We start from the raw sequence: 6,574 nt of genomic DNA, 5'->3' as shown, positions 1-6,574 counted from the left end.
GATTAACTAAAGCAAAAAAACAAAACAAAAAAAAAACTGCCAAAAACAGGTATATGCAAAACAATAAACTTAACTAAGATTAAATTCAATTCAATTTTATTTATATAGCGCTTTTTACAACAAAGGTTGTCACAAAGCTGCTTTACAGGAAAAACAGGTCCACGCCTCTTATGAGCAGCACCACAGAGATGCCAATTTTATGGTGACACAGTGGCAAGGAAAAACTCCCTTTAAGAGGAAGAAACCTTGGAAGGAACCAAGACTCAGTCAGAGGAACCTATCCTACTCGGGTTGACCCGCTCAGTACAAACAAATAACAAACAACAAACAAATAACAGAACAAAACAACAGTACAGAGAATTAATGTGAACTATGGCTAATATAACAGGTACTAATTTATGAATATAAAAATGTGATGGGCACAAATTATAGAGCTATGGCTAATACAGAAACAGATACTGAGTGTGTTAATGTTAATCAGTGCAGGGTTGCAGAGCTGGAGTAAAACACAGCAGGCAGTGGAAAGCCAGGATGGGAACAACAGGAACAGGGCATCTCCATACATGTAGAGATAGATAGAGAATAGATAGAGAAAACAGAAAGGAAAGAAAGAGACAAAAAAAGCAGGAGTTAGAAAGGTTGTGTAATAATTCTGATGAGTAGAAGGACAGGGCTAAGAAAACAGGAATTAGATATTTAAGAACTGACAAGTAGCACAAAAAAACAACAGACCTAAATACATGAAACACAGAGCATACAAGGAAATTGAAGCACACACAGCAAACCTATCACACAAAAGACTCAACCAGGAACACTCAAACAAAGGGGCGTAAGGAACACAACGATGGTAAGGAACACGTGGAGCAGGAATCAAAGGGGCAGTGTTAGAAATGAGACAGGAGGAGTTACAGATGACGGGGCGGGGCTAAGGCAAAGACAAGACCAAAAACAAAACAGAGCCACGTGCTCACGGACCACATGGACAGGAAACAAGAAAACAAAACAAGAGAACAGAGGACAGGAGCAGAAATTACCAAAAAAGGAAAAAAAAAACACAAGACAGACACTGGCTAAGGTGTGACATCAACAAAGCACTTTTGTAAGTCGCTCAGGATAAAGGTGTCTACTAAATACCCTGAATGTAAATGCTCTTTAAAATGTAATAACTGCATTATTTTGCTATTATATTATACTACAGTTATCATCAATGAATGTAATATTGTTATATCAAAATTGGGTCTGGGACAAAATATGGTCTAAATCTTAATAAATAGTCATGTGAAAGACCTAACAACAATTACATACAGTATGTTTTGTATATTTTCCCCTTGGAAATTAAAAGTAATTAAGTAAAAGTACTCCAAAAGTTGTGTATTTTAATAATGCTCAAATTAAGTACAACTTATTCAAAAATGATACCTGCATGCTGTAACAAAGTACAATTATTCGAGTATTTTAAACCCATCCTGACTGTACTACACTATGCAATCCTATATTATGAATGGTCTATTTTTAGCATGGTGGTATGTGGTTTTAAATAGCACCCCTTTGTTCTGTACCGCTCTGAAAAAAAATAAGAGGCCACTTAAAATGATGTGTTTCTTTGATTTTACCAAATTGAAAACCTCTGGAATATAATCAAGAGGAAGATGGATGATCACAAGCCATCAAATTAAGCTAAACTGCTTGAATATTTGCACCAGGAGTAAAGGCATAAAGTTATCCAAAAGCAGTGTGTAAGACTGGTGGAGGAGAACATGCCAAGATGCATGAAAACTGATTAAAAACCAGGGTTATTCCACTAAATATTGATTTCTAAACTCTTAAAACTTGAATATGAATATGAACTTGTTTACTCTGCATTATTCTAGGTCTGAAAGTTCTGCATCTTTTTTGTTATTTCAGCCATTTCTCATTTTCTGTAAATAAATGCTCTAAATGACAATATTTTTTTAGAATTTGGGAGAAATGATGTCTGTAGTTTATACAATAAAACAACAATGTTCATTTTACTCAAACATATACCTATAAATAGCAAAATCAGAGGAACTGATTCAACTGATTCAGGAACTGTTGTTGACCCATAAACCAGACTGCAAATAGACACTCCTGAAAGCAAATCAGGCAGAACCGGCCTGCAGGTCTACTGTACTGTACAGCAGCACAGCTTTACAATACCTCGGCCTGCACAAATACCTTCAAATTAGCCCTCTGACTTAAAGCAGTTCTCTTGCTTTGGGCCGAAATAATTCATTCATCTGACAGGAGGCCTCCATCCTCCACACTCCCACCATGCACTGCTAAATCAGTAAATCAAATGCTTATCTTTTTCTTCTGTAGGCAGATAAAATAAATAGAATTAAACTGCAATAAGTGCTGTAGGATTTTCCAGGAAAACTCTGCACTGACTTTAGCCTTGATAAAACACAGAGGATCAACACCAGCAGATGACATGTCTCTCCAAACCATCACTGACCTTCATAATTTCATTTAGAAATAAAGGGACCAGAGTCTGGAGGAAGAGTGGAGAGACACACAGTCCAAGCTGCCTGATGTTTAGTGTGAAGTTTCCACAATCAGTGATGGTTTGGAGAGACATGTCATCTGCTGGTGTTGATCCACTGCTAACAACTTTAATGGAGATGCAGATTTCATTTTCCAGCAGGACTTGGCACACTGCCAAAAGTACCAATTGATCTTATATAATATTCACATTTTCTGAGACACTGATTTTTGGGTTTTCATTAGCTGTATACCATAATCATCAATAAAAAAGATATAAACACTTAAAATAGATCACTCTGTGTGTAATACATTTAAAAAAATATGAATTTTATATTTTTTACTGAATCGCTGAAATAAAGTAAATTTTCAATTAGGGGTGTGCCATATCGTATCGTACGCAATAATATCGCCAACATTTTTCAATATCATGAACGATATTATACCCTCAAATATCGTGAAATATCACTCACACTGTTCTCATTATATATATATATATATATATATATATACTAGATACAGATTATATCTGTCTAATATCATTTATCTAACTTTAATCCTGGCTATATGGAGATACATGGAGTCCATATCATATTATATGCAATATTAAAATTTAATTTTAATTTTGTTACAGTAGTGTATTCTTGAAATATATATATATATATATATATATATATATATATATTTATTTTTTTATTTAGTGTTTTGTCATATTGCTAAGAGTATTGTTATCGCAAAAATACCATGAAATATTGTGATATTACAGTATCTTAGGGCCATATCGCCTACCCCTAGTTTCAATGATATAATTTTTTTATATGTCCTAGTAATGTACTGTTAAAATATACATATATATTTAAACATGTATTAAGTCCAGTACACATTGATAATACTGTTTATTTCTTTTTATATGGGTTTTTAGTGTTGCAGGTTGTTAATGAAAGGAAATGTCTGGACTGTGTGAAGAGACTGTTAGTGCTTCAGTAGCGTGATGTTTGTGCTCTCTGTCAGTGGCAGTGTCTGGGTGAAGAAGAAGAAAGAGTGGTTTGTCCTGTTTTGCATCGGTGCGTCCCATGTGGTTCTACATTTAAATTGTTAGAACAACATGAACCACTTCCTTCAGTGTAAAGTGTACACACTCACACACACACTGCATGCTGAAAATAGATCAAGTAGGCATGCAAGGGTTTCTTCTTCTTTTTTTTTTAAATGTTTTTTGCACTTTTAGATCAGCAAGGAATCAGATATATAGGAGTGTGAACACTCTTTTGAAAGTCTAAAGAACCTTCATGTGATCTTGTTCTTCACATATGGTAAAGCATTCGCTGCATTACAATGAAAAAAAAAAAAAAAAACCTAGGTGTCGATGCATTCTTTATCAATAAGTAACACCTCCAAGGCTAATATTCCAGTAACAATACTCTTTAAATGTATTTTATCTCTCTAAATAAAAAGGTTAATATGATGTTTTCTGCATCTCAGTTTTTCACATAATGATGTAATGTAAATCTGCCACTTTATATAGTTTCAGAATTTTATAATGAGTAGACAGACAGAAAGGTTCCAAAATTAAACATTTCACTATACCATTGGTTCTAATGTTTTTGTTAATGATTCAATATGATGTGCTGGCATTCAAAATTGATTGTATACAAAGCTGTGGAAAAATGGTAGAAGTACAGATACTAGGCTTTAAAATACTTCTGTAGAAGTTGAAGTATCAACTTGAGCTTTTTACTCAAGTAAAAAGGTAAAAGTCCTCATTTCACAACTACTAAAACATATAAAAGTAAAAGTAATGTAAGGGTTGAAAAAACATTAAGGACAGAAGCTTAGGCCTCAGCACATGAGCCAGTTCACTAGCTCCAACTCACCCCCCTGTATCCTTACTTTGATCTAACATTCAAATTCATAAGAAAATTTAGTCTATTTTTTTTTTTTTTTTTACAAACGATTCTGTTGAATAATAATAATAATAATAATATTTTATCTTATCTTAATATCTTTAGCTACTTCTAAGTGCCAAATAAAATGCCTGTCCATGGGATTCTGAGTGGTCCAGCGGTCTAAAGCGTTGCCACTATAATCAGGAGATCGCTGGTTTAAATCCCGGTTATGCAGCTTGCCATCAGCTGCCAGAGCCCTGAGAGAGCACAATTGGCCTTGATATCTCTGGGTGTATACATGGTGCTCTTTCCCCTCATCACTCCTAGCAATCGGAATAGGAGTCGCTGTGCTTTCCTCCGAGCTCACTGGGATGCTACTCAATGTAATGGTAATGCTACCTCATCAGCAGTTAGATGTAGCATTCTTTCTTCACATGTATCAGAGGAGGCATGTGCTAGTTTTCCCCCTTCTATCATAGTGTGATCTACAGGTGACTAGCAGCCAAAAAATCGTGAAAGAAAATGCGAAACAAATTATAAATAAATAAGTCAATAAATGCCTGTCCATCTCAAAACATCCTCATACTCTTGATGCACCAAGTAAATCTTGTGACTTTTTGTTTTCTACTTGATTGATTAACTGACAAATATCATAGTTTTGCTCAGAATCAGAAAATATTCACATCCACTGACAAAGAAAAGCGCAAACATTTTTACTGAGCTGTACGAAATCAGCATCAGTAACAGCCTGTGCCTCGCTGGTCAAAATAGTCCCAGTCTTCCAAACACCTGTGTTGCAACAGTTTGGCACGCCAAGACCAAAACCACTGCATGATAAATGACGCGTCACGAGGGAACAAAAAGTTCCCCTCTTTGTTTTCCTTTCGTTTTCAGTTCTTTAAAGTGCAACACTGTGAAACGCTGTGAGGCACATCTGACATTAAAAAAAAGCTGACTGTGAGATCTAAAGCTTGTACGCACTTATAATGGATGGGTTCATGGCAAATTGGAGATTATGTAATTTCTTTGGTCACTAAAGTCTACTGAGCTCCTCCAACTTCCATTTTTGAGATTAATCTACAAGATCACTTCTTAAATGTGGGGCCTACAGAGAACAACAAGGAAAATTTGCCTTTTTTAGGCCTTTTAATCAGACTTTCAAGTGTACGATACTTTTTATAATTGGGGAATATTTGAGCATATTAACATTTTAACTTTTTTGTGCTGAATTAACAGTGAATTTTCTTCATCTTCTTCCACAAAGCCACAAACCAAACACCAGTACTCCAAGCTAAAAGCTAAAATCTTAACAGCTTTTAGCTAGGAATAGGTTTACCGATAGTTAAACATCAAATTAAGCTTTTTAATTGTCAGAAAACATTGTAAAAAGTATTGTATTTGTACCGAGTATTATCTTTGATGTCACTTATTGGATCATTAACCACTTGACACCAAGATTTACCATACTATTCCATTATCCTTCACTTAACTGTGACCTTAATATAGATATGGGGGTTAAAAATGGGGGATTACATACAGGGTCCAAAGGGTTTACAAAAACATTAGAACCTATGGTGCTTTAGTTGAGGTTCCTGCTCTTCATAGTATTTCTTAGTAATTTACAGCTGTTCTGCCCATAATAAGCACACTTAAAGGCAAGTCAGATGATTCAAGGTGTGTGGCTGTACCTGCCGGCTCATGGTTTCTATGTGATTAAAGGTTCATCTTTATCTTCCACGAGCCAGACAGATTTACAGTATGTGCCATAAAAAATGGCGACACTTTACAGCTTGAAGATCAGCCAGAGTTTCCAAACATCTGTGTTTTAAGTTGTAGGAAAGTCTTCAAATATTCTAAAACACTTCAAAGCTTGCTTGGTGTTAAACCATACTTCCAGAAACACACAGCCAGAAAGGAAGAAGAAGAAAAAAAAAGCTCTGTGTTCTTTGGAATGGGTTTTAAGCGGTCAGCCGCAGTCATGCTGACAGCAGGAGTAAACCTAGATTTCCCTGGACTTCACAGCAGACTTGGACGCCATAACAAAGTGGTGGAGTAGCCCACAAATCCATCTTATTATGGTCATGCATGCTGTCATGTTTCATGACTGGTGAATACGTTGTGCTGCCATTCACAAGCGGTTGTATATAAAGGTGTGAAAAAAGGCAGAAATATGGATACTAGACTTT

This window comes from Astyanax mexicanus, chromosome 16, assembly GCF_023375975.1.
Source record: "Astyanax mexicanus isolate ESR-SI-001 chromosome 16, AstMex3_surface, whole genome shotgun sequence".
Lineage (NCBI taxonomy): Eukaryota > Metazoa > Chordata > Actinopteri > Characiformes > Acestrorhamphidae > Astyanax > Astyanax mexicanus.
This window is presented reverse-complemented; position numbering follows the sequence as displayed.